At 36.7% G+C, this 20,316-nt stretch overlaps 1 long non-coding RNA gene across 1 annotated transcript in view; it reads left to right on the top strand.

The window, feature by feature from the left end:
* LOC108447331 overlaps positions 1-16,938 on the top strand; it is a 43,490-nt gene extending 26,552 nt beyond the window's left edge. The window contains exon 2 of the long non-coding RNA XR_001862849.1: positions 9,442-16,938. This is a non-coding gene — a long non-coding RNA (uncharacterized LOC108447331). The remainder of the gene's footprint in view (positions 1-9,441) is intronic.
* Positions 16,939-20,316: the final 3,378 nt, after the last annotated feature.

The following is a 20,316-nucleotide window of genomic DNA, read 5'->3' as shown; positions in this document are numbered from 1 at the left end:
TCTGTCAGAAAGTGGTACTGGGGCTCTGAAAGGTTTGTTCTCTACATGAGAGCCAGAGGTTTGTTCTGTTAGCCTGTACAACAACATATCTGCTGTGTGTTAATGAAGCTTCCTATTAAGTGGATTCTCAAGTTCTCTGTTAACAGTAGAAATCCTGGGTTTGCATTGTAGTACCTCAGGATTTTCCGTCATCATGCTTCCTATTAGAACAGTGTTATTATGGGCCAGCAAGCCACATAATTTACAGGATCTGAGGCTCTGGCCTTTTGTCTTTGCCTTTCCAGTACTAAAAAAGGTAACTTACCAAAGGGAATGCATTGCAGGATTGATTCTTCACAAACAATAATAATGAAAAAGAATATGTATATTTTGTTAGAAATTATGTGCCTGCCAAAACCGTCTTCATAATTTTCCTATAGATTTTTATTTTCAGTTCTCCATCGATTCTCATATTTACTGCAGTTTCTTTTGAAAGTGGATAGCCTATTTTTCCTACCATGGATACAGCTGAACAGTGAAGGTTTAGCTTGAATACTGTTGGATGTTTCTTTGCGTAAAGACAAAAGATACCAAGAGAGTCAGTTTGGGGGAAAGGAAGTAGAAAAGAGCAGAATTAAAAAAGCCCTAGCTCCATGAAACTAAATACAGAAAGGAGTTCAATATTTTTGGCTTTGCATTTGCAAAATGGTTTTGGATTAAGCACTACCTAAATACTGGTTGTGTTATACATTAGGCTTTTACACTTCTGCTCAGAAGTGTTTAATGGACACACCTTGCCACACCTAGGTAAAAGTGACAACTGCCTTTGTCCAAGTATTTGATGGTGTAGCCAACTAGTGATGAAACCCCAGACAGCAGATACTGAAAGTGTAGAGGGGAAGATTAGTCTTCCTAAATTTGTTTCTGGACTTCTCTTGCTATGTATTTGTCTTGTCTTATGCTTTTGTGTAAAAACACAGGATGAAAACATATCATTAGTTAGACTGACTTTGCTGGCTGAAGGGCTTTGTACGATGGCTTAAAAGTCTGTTATTCCTCATGGAAACTATTCCATTAGATGCATTTTAACACAGTAGACAGAAGGAATAGATAAAGTACAACTTTCTTTTGGTAACACTACATAGTATGCTGTATAAAACTTATCATGTGGACTTTTTGCTGGAAGGAAGATGTTTTAAGCATTTCCAGTGGGAAGAAAAGGTAACATTTCTATAAAGACAGAACAAAAATTTCTTTGTTTTTTGTTACCTGTTGCCACTGTTCTGTAATGGAGACAAAAATTCTGAATGTATGTGCAGTAAAAACCCTAAAGCACGTAAGACAATGAACAGATAAATACAAGATTTTAATTTCAGGGCAACAGATAAAATATAATTTCTAACAGAATTGATTCTTCAGAACTATTCTCCTGATAAATGAAAAGTAAAGACACTTTTCAACTGCAAATGTGTGAAAATTTATGCTTTCTCAAGGATTGTTGTGCTGTATTCATGCTTTTAAAAAGAAGCAGCTCTCTTCTAGGCCCTAAACATAGAAATCCTTTGGTGCTGTGAGATATTATGTACCTAAAAAGATACAGAATGGAGACACACAAATTTTGTAGTTGAATTTGTACTTGAAATGTGAAGTATTGCTAAGCCTGAAGGCAGAGGAGAAGATAGTGTCAGGATGTCTGGAGTTTTATTCCCCAGATATTAAACAAGTAAATCTCACCACATCTGTACTTGCAGGAGCTCCTGTCTAAAAGAAGAAAAAGTCTTGTCTTAAAAAATGCAATTATGCTATCTTGCTTGTTTTTTACTTATTTTGATGGTAATGTAGGAAGGGCACATACTTCTTGAGTGTGTGCATACAATTTCAGTCTGAGACACCACTGACACAGGGAGTTGAAGATATTTTTCCCTCCAGGGTGCTTGCAGATGATATGTGATGCTGTGGTTTTCCTAGCAGCAGCTCGAGTCGATCTGTGCTTTACTGTTACCAAACAACTATAAACACAAGGATGGGGATTTTCTCACCTGTACACCTGTAATGTTATTTGCATATACAATTAAGGCAAAGAGCAGAAAAAGCACGTAGTTATAGGATACTGTATCTTTTGAATCCTAGATCCATGGTTGTTTAAGTTGGCTAGAATTTACAGAGAGCACAGCTGACATTCATTAATCCTGATGTTCTCTCTTCCCTACTTCGCTATTTGTTAAGCGTCTTTCATTGCGATCTGAAATATTAATTCCCTTTTTTTCCTGCTGCTTCTAAAAATTTATTTTATGAGCAATTGTTAGTGACTATGTCTACTAGGAAAGAGAGTAGCTCTTCTCGAAATGTTAATTGATATGCAATTTAGCTGTCAAAAAAGACCCCGAAAGGAAACCACAGTAAAACTTCATTTTCAATTAAGGCACTGTTGCCACAGCAGTGCTGTGATACTGTGTGAGACTCCTTCACATCTAGGCTCTTGGAGATAGGGTGCATCACAGAGGTATTGTCTTTGGCTCCTAAAGGAAGGGAAGAAATCAACCTCAGTGTAACTCTTTTGCATGAATCAGTCGGGGTATCATTAGCTGAGATGACTGCAGCTCAGGCAGGATTCAAAGGTGTGACAGTTGAGATCTGGGAATAGGAGAGGGAAAACCAGACTTTTGCATAGACTCTCCCACATTGTTCAGCACAGCATTCCTTGGTTTTCACCATATTATGAAGAAAAGGAACAGAAAAGTAAACGATCTGCCTTTCCAGCTACTGGAGTTAAAAAAAAAAAGCCTAAAATTGGTTTGCATGAAAAATTGAGTTGCATAATTTTCTTTGGTTAGCCTTTTGTGCAGAAGCACAGAGGGTTTCTCACTTTTAGTGGCGGTTTCTGGGAAAAGACATCTTGGCAGTAGGTGGCAGTGCAGCTCTTTCATTGCAGAATTTGTGACAGCAGCATAAATCCAGCATTTACAAAGCGCAGCCTTTTCCAGATGCAGGCCTCAGGGCCTTATTCAGTCCTGCAATTCACTTCTTATTGCTGGGGATGTCTTGTTAGGAGATTAACTGTTTAAAATGCAGTGCTAATGTGAAAGTTTTAATTGGGAAATCCTGTGCATGTTAAATTAATCTTAAGTACTTTTATCTGGAATGCCTGCTTCCTTTCCACAGCGCTTTGTATTTGCATTCACCTCACATCCTTTTGCATCATATTAAAAACTTTAAATCGACCAACAATGCTTTTTACATTGCTGAAAATCCTTAAGAAAGATGGTTTCTGAAGCCTCCTAAATCCTGAAGTGCAGGTATTGGTAAATGGAATGTGAGGGGAATGGTAGCAGTGCTATAGTATATTGACAGACAGTTTGTATCCATGGAGAAAATGCAGGGCAAAGGTTTCATCCTAACCACAGCTTATGTTTCATGGATAAGCGTGGTGCACAGTAGGAAATTGTGAGAACAACTGGGATTTGCAGTTTGAAAGAAAAGCAGATAGTAACTCAGCTAAACATTTAGGTTGAGATTTTCAAAGTGGCCTTGGGGATTTTGTAGACTGGAATCTTGGGCTGCTTATAAAACCCTCAGTCCTTAGGCCTGTTTTCTTTTCTTTTTTTTTTTTATATATGATAGAAGGAATACATTGTTATATGTAGAAAGGAAGAAACTGAAGTTGCAACTCTGCCAAGCTACAAATTCTGTTCCAGATCTTACTTTATGTGACTATTTAGATTTTGTCTGCATACTTTTCTGGTTATTGTTGCTTTTAAAGTCTTTATCATCCTCAGAGGCACTGTACATACCATTTGGCGGTCTCTTTTTTTTATTGTCCCAGGCATTTTTTCAGAGTGAGCACTTTAGGCAGAGCACTGTATGCATATCATTTCCAGATTTACTAGTCTGACAACCCAAACACAGGGATCCTTGTGCTAGTTCTACGTTGCCCAGTGTAGACATTGCTGAAAACTTGAGAGTAGTCTACAAAGCAGAAAAATGCAGACAGCTGCCCATGCCTTATACATAAATATTTTGGACTTTGTGATTAAATGGGATTATTTATTATGCAACATCCTGTGTTATTTGTTTGTTTGTTTGTTTCTTTCTTTCTTTCCTAAATGCCTGAATAAAGAAGTGACCAAATAAGTTAAATTACAAAGATCGTCATACAGCAAGAGGCTACTAAAGGGTGGAACTAGCCCATCAGGATGAAAAGTTTCTGTTTATGTTTGTAGGTAAAGTCACTTCTGCAGAAAAAACAAGTAGATATAGGATACTGTACCTTGAATCTTAGATCCATAGTTGTTCAAGTTGGCTAGAATTTACAGAGAGCAGATGCTGAAATAACATTGATAGGATTCAAAGATAGAGGGTGGATATAATTATTTGAATTTGGGTCTACTGAATAGTCTCTTTAAATCATATATAAATAGTGTAGCATAGGAATTACTGTGTTCTTTATCAGGATTAAATATAATTATGGTAAGGCTTTTTGCTATGTGTATGTCAGCTGTGAAAGCTAAATTTCACATTCATCTCTTGTGCAGAATGCTTTTAAGGTAAAAAATATGAGCCCATGCTTTGCCAGAGGAATCAGAGCAAATCTGCCAGCACTGAGGTTTTCATGGTGCTTTAGCAGTTAATATTTAAAATGCAGATGTTCATATTTGTTTGCATCATTTCAAGGATTCTGATGAAATGTTCCATCTGATCTAATCTCAGAACACTCAGAGAAATATGTTAAAGGGCATGATTCATGTCTTGTATTTGTATTTGCAGAGAATATGAAAAACATAAATATTCCTCCAAAATACAAATATTTTTCAAATTATTAAATCGTCTCTTTCTCTGTAACCCATTTTTATACATGTTATATAATGCATGCATGGTGCTTTATTGTTGAAGATGGTCTGCTTTTATTTGCCCAGAGCACAAGATTATTATTTGTCATTAAATAGTAAACTGAAGTGTTAGTGAGACTGATTTGCCCCCAGTCAGGGAGAAAATGGCCGAAGGCCATCTCCATACAGGAGATCTGCATCAGATAAGACCCAGTAAACCTGTAGATGTATAAATACCTATAGATGTATAAATACAGAGATCGGTACATGCATGGGTGTTGGTGTGTAGAGGGAGGGGAATAAAGGCTGAAGTAATTACAAGAGCAGATATTCAGCTTGGTAAGGTATTTGGAGGGAAGAGTCATGGAAACACTAATCCTTGGTAAAAAAGATTGATAAAGTTCTGAGCAAGGGCCTTGAGGGGAAGCCGTATGAGGAGTGGCTGAGGTCACTGTGTCTGTTCAGCCTGGAGGAGACTGAGGGGGGACCTCATTGCAGTTACAAATTCCTTGTGAGGGGAAGTGCAGGGGCAGGCACTGATCTCTTCTCTGTGGTGACCAGTGACAGCACCCGAGGGAATGGCCTGAAGTTGTGTCAGGGGGGGTTTAGATTGGATATCATGAAAAGGTTCTATACGCAGTGGGTGGTTGGCTACAGGAGCAGGCTCCCCAAGGAAGTGGTCACAGCACCAAGCCTGACAGAGTTCAAGAAGCATTTGGACAACACTCTCGGGTACATGGTGGGAATGCTGGGGTGTCCTGTGCAGGGCCAGGAGTTGGACTCAATGGTCCTTGTGGGTCCCTTCCAACTCAGCATATTCTATGGTTGTGTGAAATTGTCATACTTTGAGAGCCAAATCCATCAGCTTTTTCAAAATTAAGTGTTTTAGGAACATTTGTAGCTGAATACTGTCTTTTGATAAGGGCAGAGGCATGGAAGTTTGAAAGGAAGCTGATAAATGGCAAATTTTCTTGCACGTAGGAAAGGGTAAACCTTGAAAGCCTGGGAAGAGATGGTCTAGTAGCACATTGATGCCCAAAAAGATTGGCAGCAGCTTCATGGATAACCTGCAATACTGACAAGTTTCACTTTAAGCCTTTTAGTTAATGATGCACCATTTGTGAACATCTGTGGTTTAGGGTAAGTTAACCAATTAGATCTTAGAAACTGTATGTGTCCAGACTTTTAAATGATGACTAGAAGAATCTGCATATAACAGATACAAGAAGTTACTAAGTTAGAATTGATAACATCTGTTAACATGCAACTTTTATTTTAAGCAGGGAAACTGGATCTTAAGTCACATTCTGGACCAGGTTTTCTCACTTCTCCAAAGCTATGTTGCTATCAAAGATGTACCAATTGAGCTCAACAAACATAGCATCTTTCTTTGCATAAGCTTTAACATAATATTCCTGAGAAGTGCCAAAGCTCTAAAAATACATGTTTTCCTATTTTTTATACTTTCTACTTGACAAGTGCAGAAATGAGCCTATTTAGATTATTGGGTTAGAGTCCTGTAAAGGGGTGAACAGTTACAAAGGTCACAGTGTAGATCAGTCCCCAAATTAGCTGATGCAAAGACCCTTTCCTGAACTGTCAGTGGATGTATCGACACTGTATGTTGCCATTGCCCAAACTATAGGCCTGTGGAATATAACACAGATTCAGTTCAAAAGCCATGGGGAACACATTCTCACACTCCAGCTGGTATTGTGGCCTTGTCTGCAGGATGTGTTTACTTTGTTTTAGCGCTGTACTGACACAGCCATGTGCCTTTCAATCAGCTCCAACATTGGGCAGAGTTAGCTCACCTCTGTTCAGAACAAGAGATGTCTTTAAGCACTGTATTTTTATCAGTAATCTCATTTCACATGACACATAATAAAACATGAATGAATTGGGGTCCTTAGATTACAGTCATTTTAGCTACTGTTAATCTGTGCTGAGCAGCTGATCTAAACATTAAAGGCTCTGTATTTTATTATTATTACTACTTCCCTGACCCATGCATTCCCCTTGCCTGTTTCATTGATAGAACATTAATAACCAGTCATGGTAAAGCATTATTTAGTTCATTTGTCAGTCAGTTGAACAGCTGCAGTGTATCGACACTTTTGGTCCACTTAATTAAGCCCAAAGCTACAAACCAAAAGCAATTAACTGCAGCAATCAATAAATATTAAATGTAAAGTATTGAATACAAACTTATGATTCCATGGTACATTGTAATAAAAGATTTTTGAAAAAATTACTAAAGCTTGGCTATATTCTTCCTCGGAGGGCATAATTTACTGAGAATTTGGTAGCACAAATGCGACAGAATTTCCTCTATGGGACTACTTCTGGAAATTCTTCATCTGAAATGGTTCATAAAACATGAAGTTTGCAGGAACAAGTAGTCATGTAAATAAATACATTATCCATAGAGCAGCCAAGGTGAAAAGTTAGTTTAGCTTTTCAGATTAATGCACTACTGAATGTGCAAATCTCACTCTCCTATCTCTTCCATTCCTACACATCAGGTTGGATTTCCAGTTGTCTCTATATCCATTGTTTAACCTTAAGGAGTTTTTTAAATAATGGCTCCTACTGAATATTAAAATAAGGCAGACCTTTCATTACTAGTTTGTCATGAGTTGAATTAATCACAGTTGAACAACTTTTTAAAACTATGCCTCAAGAGTTTTCAAGCTATTAAATATTTTTCTATTATAAGGACTCAGAATTGTTCACTGCAGAGAATAAAGTACCACTTTTGCATACATTACACAAACACTTAGTGCTTCATGAATCCACAATAAATTTTCTTGCTGATTACTCATGTAATCTAAAGATCTCCTGCTGTTTTATGGAGAGTCTTATTAATTTCATTCAAGTAGTAAAATTAGCACCTGTAGAGAACCCTTTATGGCTTTTAAACTTTTATCATATTTATAAGAACCTGCTTCATTTATCATGTAACGGTTTATTTTATCTCTCAAAGTATTTATTGATTCTTAAGGATGTTTAATGAAGTAAGAAATGTTTAAATAAAGGGAGTTATCATATCAGTAACTCTGCTTATCAGTGATAGATTCAGGTGGGATCACAAGATCTGGAAGCTAGATTTTTTTAGGGTTGAACACTGAGAATTTAACTGTTCATTTTAAAGCCAAAAGGAGTGCTGAGACATTAGCGTGGAGCCTCCTTGTCTGCTCCTGTAAGTAGGAACTGAATAAGTACTCATTTCCTGGTGTATATGTTGAGATTTTGTTCTTGAAGAGTCAGAGCCTTAACTGGGGAATTCAGTAATAAAAATAACACAAACGGATTATAGAATACCAGGCATAGACGATGAATCTTAGAAAGGGGTCAGGCCACTGAGAAAATTGGCCTTTCAGCTGAGGCAGAGAGCAGAAAACACAACCTGAATCCTTCTTTGATAATCAAGCTTCTGTCACATATCTGCACAATATTGTCTTTTTCTTCTCTGCATGGCTAATCCCCAGTAATGCAAGTTTTTAGCAAACCTGTCCATATGTAGTCTGAGATGAAACATGTTATAATTAAGTGCTAATGTTATAATGAGGACAGTAAGCTTAGAATACCTGAGTCAATACAGCTGAGTATTATGGTTTGCACGCACAAAAAGTGTTCCAGGAAAATAATGCAGTGTCTTTTTCTGCATGAATTAAATTCTGTACCTATGGCTCAGAGGTAGTTTTATATTTCTTCCGGAAACTGCCTATGTCCAGTTGTTGAGGTGACTTGACAACAAGATCAGAGTATCACTGAAGGTGTTCAAGGCCAGGTTGGATAGGGCTCTGAGCAACCTTGTATAGTAAATGTTCCCTGTACCTTTCTGCGATTCCATGTTAGGTCCCAGAATATGGACTTCTTTATGACGGACAGAAGTCCGTCATTAAAACCCCAGGCTCATCAGAAACAAATTCTGTCTGAGCATTTGTTGTAGTATATCCAGAGCCGCTGATCACAATGTTACTTGGTCTGTCAGATGGTTGTGGCACCAGCCCAGTGTATGTTTCCATATATGTGCTGTGTGCCCATCCTGGTGCTCTTTTTCGAAGCAGGGAGAGGGATCAGGATTGCTTTGTTGCTGCACTGTGAGATATCACCTTATGACATGATAACATCAAGGGCAATGAGGGTCATTTGGGATGTGAATTCAGTGTTGCTCTCATACCCTTACCTGGGGCACTGCTTTCAGGAGTCCATTAATAGCAGTACCCAGTCTGGGGGGGAAACAGGGGGATGCTTTTCCCCAGCTTTTTATTCCCTTTTCCTCCTTCAGGCCTGTTACAACAGCTTTTGAGGATTTTGAATTCCCTTTGGATGTTAAGCAAAGCATGTTCTTGTTGCTAAGTCTGCCAGGTTTAGAGTCAAGACAGAGGTTTCTTGGGAGGTTATTCAGAGGTCTACCCTGAGGTTGGATAGCCATGAGTGGCATGGAAGGCTGGAGAAATTGGGCCAGTTTTTGAAGGATTATTCTGCTCCAGTGGTTTGGAAGTTCACCCCTGAACGACCAAAGTGCCCTGATAAAGTGATAAAAGAGGTGAAAGAAATACTGTGGAGGAAGTTTGTACGGGATGCACCATGGTCAATTGCTAATGTGTTTTTTTCTCCATTCTTTTAGCAGCAGAGTTCAGGCCACAGTTTGCTTTTACCTGGATGGGTAGGCAGTACACCTGGAAGTACACCAGGAATGGACTGCCCCAGGGGTGGAAACAACCCCGCTGGTTGCCATGGACTGATCCAGACTGCATTGGAAGAGGGTGAGGCTCCACAACACTTGCAATACATTGATGTGCCCGCCAACCAGCAAGAAGGAAACACAGGCTTTCCTAGGCACTGTGGGATTTTGGAGGATGCGTATTCCAGGTTACAGTCATATTGTAAGCCCCCTCTATCAAGTGACCTGGAAGAAAAATGATTTTAAGCGGGGTCCTGAACAACAAGCTTTTGAATAAATTAAATGGGAGATTGTTCGTAGAGTAGCCCTTGGAGCAGTCGAGTTACAACAAGGTGTGAAAAATATGCTCTACTTGCAGCCAGTGAGAACGGGCCTTCCTGGAGCCTCTGGCAAAGAGTACCCAGAGAAACCTGAGGATGACCCTGAGATTCTGAATTTGGGGATACAAAGGATCCGAAGCCCGTTACACCCCAACTGAAAAAGAGATCCTGACATCTTGTGAAGGGTTCAAGTTGCTTCAGAAGTGATTGGCACTGAAGCACAGCTGCTTCTGGCGCCCTGGCTACCAGTGCTGGGCTGGGTGTTCAAAGGGGAAGTCCCTTCCGCACATCTTGCCACTGATGGTGTGTGGGGTAAGCGGGTTATACTGCTCACACAGCAAGCTTGAATAGGAAACCTCAATCTCCCAGGGATCTTGGAAGTCATCAAGAACTGGTGTGAAGGAGAAAATTTTGGGCTATGAGCAGAGGAGGAGGACGAAAAGGTGACATATGCTGAGGAAGCCCCATCATACAATCAGCTACCAGACAATATCAAACTCTTTAAAATACCTTCTGAGTGTTGCCCATGTCCTTACTTTCCTCTGTGGAATTTGTGACCAGAGCAGTGTTGACAACACACCAGTGTTTTAGCTGTTGCTGAGCAGTGCTCGTACGGTGTCAAGGCCTTTTCTGTTTCTCACTGCCCCTTTATGGGATTTGTGTATTCATCTTTGTAAAAATGATGACCTATATGACTTCCTGTGTAATAAGGACATGAGAGCTGTGTGCTCATGTAGGAGTCATCTTGGAGTATTGGTAGTAAAATGCAAGCAGTCTAGGAGTGTTTTGTACAATATATATGTATTACTCCAATGAACCATTTATTAGAAAACATGACTGAAATCACTCATTTTTTCGTTTTCTGAAGATCACCCAGAAACAGCAGTTGTAGGTCATCAGGAAAATAGATCTTAAGGAAAGTAACAAAATTCACTTTAAATTATATGAAATCACAGATTTTGGCACAAATTCTCTATGAACAGAACAGAAGATGAAATTTCTCTGTGAAATTTTGGGGTTTTTTTTTTTTTTTTTTTTGATCCTGGAGTGAAATACAAAAACTAGTGAAAGCGAAGAAAGATTTTGGAATGGCACCTGGTGGAAAAGGAGCAAACTAATATCACTAAAGTTGTGTGTGAAAATATTAACTTTGTTCTCTTCTCCTTCCTTTTCTCTCATTTGGATTATATATGCATATTTTGATATTCAGTTTCAGACATTCCAGTCCATTGACACAGAAATGAAATGGTCTTCTTCCTGAATGGATTTTTTTTCTCTTACCTTATTGAAGTAAAGGTTCAGAAATGCTAACAATTCTTGATTTAAATTATATGAAGGCATTGCAGTAAGAATTTAAATGGCAGCAGTTGCATAATTCCTATGTTATGAATAATCTTCACCTGAAAATTAACTTACTAATTACAGCAGTTAAGTGTAATTATTCTGCCTTTTAAGGTACCTTATTACTGCTTTTTAACAATAAGACACAGTCTGCCAAAGTTAATTATCATAATAATAATTTAGTGCACACTTTTGGTCTTGTTAGGAATACAATATAATCTTGGAGAAATGATCTTTTCTGTGTTAATCAGTCATTCACAAAGCTGTCTTTCATGTTTCTTACTCCTCTGAGAAGTGGATTGAAGCTTGGTAATTGGAGAGACACCAAATGACAGAAGAGAATGTATTGCTCTATTCCAGGGCCTGGTTTTTGCCAAATACTGAAATGTTTTCAAAGGCTGAGTTAAGATTCCTAGCAGTAATATAAATGTCACAAATTTTAATAATTCCCTTTAAACCCCCTTCATTCTTCTGATCCCAGACCTCTCAGATGTATACATTTCTTATTGACTTAGTATGTCACCAGATACTACCAGACAAGCAGAGACCTCAGGTTTTTTTGCTATGTTTTCTACTTTTTTAAATCAAGGTCTGTTGCATTTATATAGTTTCTCACATCTGGCTGTAATTTTATAAAATTGGCAAACCCCCATCTTTAGGAAAAAAATAATTTTTTATAAAGTACATCTGGCAAACCTGGTTTTTATCAGTAGCATAGGCTTTGATCTATTTAATTCTTTTTGTAATAAAGTCAAGTGACAATGGTATTCCTTCCTTCATGAATAACTGTCTTTGTATTCAGGTGAGATAAAAAATGAAGCAATCCTCTCTGTGAAAGAGACACTCTAAATGGAACTCTATCACAGAATCCTTAAGAATAAGTTTATTAAAGTAAATTTTTGTTTATTAATTATGAACTTGGAGAAGTTTCTCTACAGGTGTGAGACTGTGTATGAAGAAAGATGAAAACTTTATCATCTAGTGTATCATATTAGTGGAGCAAAACTTTTAAAACATTTGCAGAGACCCTGAATAGTAGCTGAATTTTCTAAAATAAATATTGTATTTCTACTATGACACTTGATCCCCTCACTAGCCCCCAAATTTATTAATCGCTTTTGTATTGAGACCTTTGTCTGCTGTAAATAGATAACAAGGACAAGGCAGATTTTAAATTTGACATCCAAATTTGTACAACCAGCAGCCGTCTGGTGCTTTGTAAGCTAAATTTGACTGACAGTATTTGACAGCCATAACAAGAACCTAAATTTACAAAAAAATCATTTTGTTTCTAAAAAAAGATTTCATGGAATTTTGAACTAAGGGGTTCCTAGGTGTAAAAATTACGTGTTTGGAATACGGGCATGGCACATAAGAGGAAAACAGTCTCTTTGAGGCTGTCTGCTTCTCATAGCATATTGAACATTATTACTTTTTACAGTTGCCATGAATATCTGCTGACCATGGGGTACAAAATGTTTATATTCAGTACATCTTTTCTATTTTATGTTGAAACCTTTCATTCTTTAACATTATTTGAAAGGGCCGTCTTCTGGCTGCATTATAGTTGATTCTTATGCTTCACATTCCTGCATTGCTTACAAAGTATTACAGATAATAATTTTGACTCTCAGAGACTAGTAGTGGGTTAATATTTAACTCAATTCCAATATGCATTGCTCAAAATAGCATTTGTGTAGAGATGCCTTTTGGTCTTTGAAACAACATAGTTATATCTGAGTTTTGTACTTTGCTACTTAAAGCCCCTAAAATATGAATTTAAAACTGGAGATTCACTTTTTTTAATAATACCCTCTATAATAGGAAAAACAGTCTTCATGATTTTGGATTTTGTTTTTCTTAAATACCTGTGGAACAGCCGGTGACAGCAAGGGTGCTGAGTGTTGCACCAAATATAAGGAACAATTGCAATGATTTGACAGTATTAAAATTTCACTCTAGCAAGACTTTTACTGCAATATAGTTTAAGCAGTCTATTTGTCATATACAGAGACAATGAGAAACATTAGTTGCCTGTTTTTTTTTATGGTCCTTTTAAAAGCCCCTCCTGCAAGTGAATTTCATACGTTACCTGTGTGGTTCTGAAAATTATATTATGATAAACATTTTAGAAAATGTAGAGATTGATTTTTAGGATAATTTAGAGATATAATTATCTGGAATATTTTATATTTCTTTTAGATCACTGGAGTTTTTAAAATGACTGGAAAATTCTCAAAATTTTTTTCTCATCCACAAAGGCAATGCCTTTGAAATATGAGTGTCACTTCAATAGCTTGTTTTCTTTCCAATTTATTTTTATTTCAAAGAGCTATTTCACAGTATTTCTGTGGCCAGCATTATAGGCTTGCTTGAATGGAGAAAGCTCCACCGAGACAAAGGCCTGAAAATCCATTTAGAAAGTAAATTCTTTGCTGCAGTTTTGCGATTTTACAGACAAATTCTGTTCTCATGTGTGAGAATGAGTATGCGTGTGCTCTCATATTCTCCAGAGCTCCTAGAATTTAGTCTACTCAGGTGAGTGATATCCCAAAATTAAATGAATGGCATCCATAGTAAAATAAAATTGCATACAGGAAAAGAGAAGCCATAATGCAGGATATAAACAGTACTTATGCTTAGCGATAAGTTTTCTTTGGCTTTTATTGGATATTGTTTAATTTCAGTGGTAACTAAACTGTCTTTTTCTGTGAAGTAGTGTATTTTACAGCCCAACATCAGCTCAGGAATTTCACATCCTCTCCTGAATTTTTCTCAAAATCTGCTCACACTCTCTTTTTTGAATAAAAGTTTTAGGAAAGCAAATAAATTTATTCAATATACATGCATAAACAGTGAGTATTACCTCACTTTGCACTCTTCTCTTTTTAAGTCCTTCACTCAATCTCTCTCTTTGCTGATACAAGATTTTGGGGCATCATCTGGCTCACATCTCTGACTTCCCTGCTTCAGCTCAAGCACATGGATGCCCTTTTCAGTAAGTGGAGAGGATGAGATGATGCATGCCCTTATCTCAGCAGATAATCAGGCTATTGTAGGATGCATACATTGATTCTTCAAGTCAGACTCTGTGATTAAGGATTGTTTTCAATACTGTGTAGCACTGACTGTACTTTGAATGAGCTGTTTTGAATAAAAAGCCCAAGTGATTTTAAGTTTTTTTTAAAAGGAAAAAAATAAAAAAGCTTAACAGCCTATCCTCTTTTGCAGGCAAGGAGTAATCTGTGAGGGCAGCAAAGTTATTATGTGAAAAGTGCAAATCTCAAATACCTGCATTCAAGTCACCAGTAGGAGTGGGTTGCCTTATGCCAGTGATTCTGTCGTGTCTTCCCATTCCAACTGACGGCATGACCAAGCAAAAATCACAAACTAATGGCAAATGACAAAACCCTCCAAACAAACCAATAAACAAACAATCTTACTGAAAAACCCAAAAGCTTTATTTGTAATTCCTTTAAGTAAGCCTGGTATTTCATCCCCTTGCCTGAATGGTGTTTGATGAGAACATAGCATAGACACCACTGCTTGAATAGGAAGGAAAATTAGAACTGTGATTGGGTTAGAGGCAGTGTTAAACTTCTGCATTCTTTCTTGCATTTTTAATGGAAGATATTAAAATACTAAATAGCTGTCTTGACTGAGGAAAAGGTGACTGGCTGCCAATCATTTTAAGATATTCCATGTACATATATTATTAGGAGGACTCCTTGAGCAAGATGAAATATATACTGAACATTTCTAGGAACTGTAATAACATTCAGTGGCATGGGATTGTCGCCTTATTTAGGGTGAGGAAGGGAGGAAGGTTCAAAAGAGATGGATGAGGAATTAGAACAAGATTAGCATGCCACACATGAAGAGTTTAGTGTCTCCTAATAGTAAAATCTGAGCAAATTCTGCATTGTTACCACAGCAAGCATTAACATAGCTGTGTTGCTCTACATGATAAGTAGTGTAGCAGGAATTGACTTGAAACACAATTACATTTTTAAATTAGAACAGGATCAGTATTATTCAACACAAATATCAAGAAAATGACAGATCTCTGTGGAAGAAGTAAAAGAAGAATCCTTGTTCTATCTTAAGTTGGGCAGCCACTTCTAGAAATAATGGGATGTGCTAAAGCCATACTGGTTTCCTTTTATTTCTGGGGGATGTGTCTCAAATGAGGAAAAGTCATTGCTGCATTAAAGAAGAAATTATGAAGAATGTCTGTGTATATGTGCAGGATGATAAACAGAATATAAAATGTGTCATCTTTACATCTTCTGTTCTTAAGAACCAGACTTTACTACGGCTAGATAAAAACTGGGCTTATTAGTCTGTCAAGATTTTATGAGAAATTGAAAACTCTGTCTGAGAGCAATGTAGAATGAGAAAAGATGTTTGAAAACTAGCAGGTTCATAGGCCAATAATACTATTTCCTTCCCATCTTTGTTTTTGAAAGTCTAACACACTACTGTCTTTCATATGGTTTGTTTGTGCCTACAAACTGAATACAGAACATTAATATTATAAGCATCAATTTAATAATAGTTAACATACTCATTAGTAGGATATACTAATAATTAAAAATGTAAATAATTACAAGTGGGAAAGAGATAAGGCTTATGAGAGCCTCCTAGATTTGATTTGGAGTGAAAAACAATTAAAAAAGTTATTGACAGCTTTAAGTACTTGTTAATGAAAGTGGGAATATTACAATAAGTTTTGTTTCCTGGCTACAGGTTGAATATTGCAATTTTGTTTTAAATTCACTAATGCATTGTGAATGATGGAAAGAACAGGGTCTTTTCTGTAACATTACTCAAAAACCTACATAAAAGTCATGTTTCTCTTGCTCTTGAGGTTGTTTTATTGTCTATGTGTCACCACAGCTGAGTTGTCATTTTTGAGGGAAGGTTTCATAACCCTTCTGTAACTCTAGTTTGACACTTAATTAGACTTGGCTGCTTGATGAGATTGCAGCAGTAATTATGTCTGCATATCCTTTTTCACGTGAAATATGTAGTCATTAGCCATTGTCAGCTATTTTGGCCTTTTGAGAAGAGAGCCAGCAAACAATTCTAACAGCATTTGAAATAAATGTCTAATTGCCTGCTGCATATCTAATTAAAATCTAAATGCAGACACTGATGAAAATTCTTAGACATTTTGAGAAAAGTAATCTGAAATAATTGAGAAATCTGGTCACTTTATAGGTACCTGCCATTGTGCAAGTGTAAGCTTGACTTGCCATTCTAATTACAGTTTGCGTTTGTCTGTAACTGGATCTTGCCCAGTGCTAAATGATAGAGGTGACACAGGTGGCTTTGCCATAAATACTGAATAGTACATGTGACATCAAATACTGAGCTTCATATTTCTGTAGAGCACAGGGTGGAGCTATTGACCACAATGGATATTAAACTGCACAATCAATATTGATTAAATACATCAAAAGAGATCTGGTGACTCCTTGTCAATTAGTTTGGGTTGGTTTTGTTTTAACGTCACAAATTGCCTGTGTATTTATTGCTTACTATATTTAGTTGCTTTTTAATGACTTCATAATTATAGAAATGCTTTTTCTACATCAGTGGGCTTTTGGACATATTGCTGCAGCCATGGTTAGTTAAATATATGAGATGGTACTTCACACTTGTGATCAGAAGATGGGAAGTGTACATTTAAAGGTGTTGTATATACTTTGTCCATGTTAAGAAGGATTACTTATCACAGAATTATCAAGATGACAATTAAATTCTTAACATGTAATTTGCTGTGTACTGTAATTTATTTTCTTTTTCTGCATGTCTAGCACAATGTCTCCCCCTGCGTGTCTGGCACTCATGCAAATTATTTAGAACCACATATTTATATGATTACACGCTTTCTGGTTGGCACTGCCAAATAATCAGAAGTCAGTTTATTACTTTCTTGAAAGGAAGCTCACCACAGCATTATCCATTCTTTGCCTGAGTATAAAGATAGATTGCTTGCAGAGATGACTTAAGTCAGACAATCGATCTGAATGACTCAAACTTATGGAATTTTTAATCAAAGTATTTGAGATGTATCAAGAATTCTTATTTTGAAAGAATGTGACAGCTTTATCAATCTTCCACTTTGTTTAGTATTCTTTCTGTTATCACACAAATAGAAGGGGTAGAAAATAGAGTGTAAACTCAAAAGTATATTATTGAAATGTGCAATTTGCATTGTGATCATATTTCTGGTTGAATTTTTAGCTATGTTTGATAATAAACAAAAGACACAGGATTTCTAAGTCTTCATTCTGTGTTAGCAATTTTTGGCATCGAGAGGAAGCAAACCTGTGTTTTGAAAGGGATGCATGGGATGCACTGAGTGCCGTGTTTTGAGAGATTTGGCATCCAGCCATCTTAACTTATGTAGCATCAGCACTTAGACAAATTTATGTGACACTGAGCCAAACATTAATCAAGATTTAATTGATTTGCCATTATGAGTCAGAAAAACTAGGTCTTCTTCCATACAGAACAGCTGTTTTGCTATTCCACAAGTGCTGTGAAGAATAGACTTTCTCTTTAGGAAAATAGCAAAAAGGTACCTTAGAAGATAAAGGTACCATCTATAGTACAGATTCAAATCCAAAGCTCCAATAACTCAATAGATAAATGCTTAATATTTAACTGCTGCTGGCTGGCAGTTCTTCAAAGGAGAGATTAAGAAAGTAATTTGTCATTAATTTCTTCATAGCAAGAGGTTTATGCATTGCAATCCAATGCTTTGAGCAGTTCTTCAACCAAAATAACAAACTAAAAAAATTACATTGCAGAACAGATATTTAGAGGTTGATATTTTAGAGGATGATAAGCATTACTATCAAAGTTGTCAAAAGTACAGTACTATATTTTGATTTAATTTTCTCTCATTTATTTGTACCTTCTTACACTATTTTTATAAATAGTGTTTTATCAGTTTCTACATAGTTCAAATAAATTATAAGATTTTTAAAGTTCACACTTCAATTATATGTCTTGTTTCAGTTATGCCATTCTTTAAGTAAAAATTCTGATAGAAATTCCTGTGTTTGTTAATAGTAACCACAAAGTTGAGGAGACTTAACTGAGCTGGATTCAGAATTCTGTTAATAGGCATGAAAACACAATAATTATTTTTCACATTTGGAATCAAACAACACTGCAGCTTAATAACTTCAATAGACAAAACTAATGGTTGATTTACAAAGATAAAACAATATATCTTACTTTTCTGTTACATAGAATACCTTCAGAAAACAGAAATAAAAACTTGTTTAGGTTGCTCTTTGTTTTTTTGCTGTATGATAACTTGAAGTCCTCTTCATTTTTAAACTATTTTCCAGTAAATGTTTTGCTAAAAAACAAAAGCAAACTCTTGTTAGTGCTTGTGTGAATGAAGACACTAAACATACTTACAGTTTTTTATGACTAGAAGGTAAACAGATGATGGTTCTTCTCTCATATTACTCCTCAAATACTTGTGGAAGTGGGAACAAAAAGTATTGTATGGCTTAACCTTGAAGCCATCATTCAGTGGAGAGGACAGCATATTCTCATGTCTTTGAAAAACTCGGCATCTCAGAGGTATTCCTAAACACTTCAGAAAATAGACAGGATAAATCTAGCAAAAGATTGCAACAATGTACCAGCCAAAAACTATCTTAAAGCTTATAATCTGGAAATTTGGATGCCCCCTAAAGAGGTTTAAAAGTTCATCATTAAGGCTGTGCAAATGGAGGGCTCGTGGGGTGAGTTGGATGAAAACCAGGAATTTACTGAAGCTTCTTTGGTGCAAAAACATTAAGATCCTGTTAACTGTACTGCTGTAAGCATGTGACAGCTTGATACAAAAGTAAGTTGCACATAAATCTAGGGAAGCTAGTGTTTAGTTCTTCAGTTTCTGGATCCTCAATTGATACTTGTATCCTGCATCCATGGGTCTTCTCTCAAAAGTACATACTATGTGAGGATTACTTAAGGTTGGAAAACAGTAGGAAATTGCAAAGAGATATTTTACACTGTCAAAAAATGGTCATCAGCATTAAAGAACATGTCAAAAATTGTCATTTAACAAGTCAATAGAAAAATTAGTTTTCTAGAGGAAAAGCTTCAACATTTCCCCCACCCAAGACTATTTATTTTCTTGTATTCAGAAAAAGAACAGTTGAATTGAGGATAATTCACATAAAATATTTTTATTCTTCTTATCGAAATATCTTTTAGTGGGCAAGAATTTAAACAATTTGAAGTCAGTCTTGGGTTTAGAGATATGGTTTTGAAATATGTTAATATTTCCTGGCTTTAAACATTGTTTAGGTGTTGATGCAGAAGCCCTGACTGGGACTTCAAGAGAGATGGTTATGCACAGAGGTGGTGCAGAAAGCTGCTGACAAACAGCTTTGGGGAGCTGGAAGAGACTAGGCTGGCTGCAGCCAGAGCAGCCTTTGCCCTTACAGGATGTGTAAAGGAAATTTGTAGGTAGGCAGTGCTTGCTGTTACACCAAAAGGAAGGGAAAGTTGTAGTGTAGACATTAAAAGTAATCCTGGCAGTTTGAACATCATCTGAAATGGTCAGAATAGATCAAAGGCTCCTTGAAAAGTTCTCTAAAATATTTCTTATTTCCAGACTTAGCAGGCTGATTACCTGCTTTATTTTTTATTCAGGTTTTAGTTACCTTCCTGTCTATAAGGCTGAGAGAAAAATTATGGGATAGATGAAGACGTCTGTGAAATGGGCGAAACAGAGACCTGTTCTGTGCTGTTGCTGGAACGCTCCATCTTGCCTTCTGAAAAAGGGCAGCTATTAAAAAGAAGAGAAAGGTGACAGTTATATTTGCCACTACAGATAGCTAGATAGTTGCTAAGAATAAAGAATTATAAACAGAATCATGTAAAATTACTTTCTGCTTTCCCAGAGCTGCAGATATTGAAGAGGCACAGATTACATCCTCTTTAGCTATGGGTGTCAGTCGTAAGGGTCTGAGGCACAGAGCTGCAGTGGTTTAAAATAGCTGGCCCCATTGCACATTATTTCTAGACCCATTTAATTCCTGGAAAGAATAGCACTGACCCGGATTTCTAAACAATGTTGTAAGATAATTTAGTTTTGCTGCTTGAAATTTTAATTAGG

The sequence above is a fragment of the Corvus brachyrhynchos genome, unplaced genomic scaffold (assembly GCF_000691975.1).
Source record: "Corvus brachyrhynchos isolate BGI_N302 unplaced genomic scaffold, ASM69197v1 scaffold105, whole genome shotgun sequence".
NCBI lineage: Eukaryota > Metazoa > Chordata > Aves > Passeriformes > Corvidae > Corvus > Corvus brachyrhynchos.
This window is presented reverse-complemented; position numbering and strand designations above follow the sequence as displayed.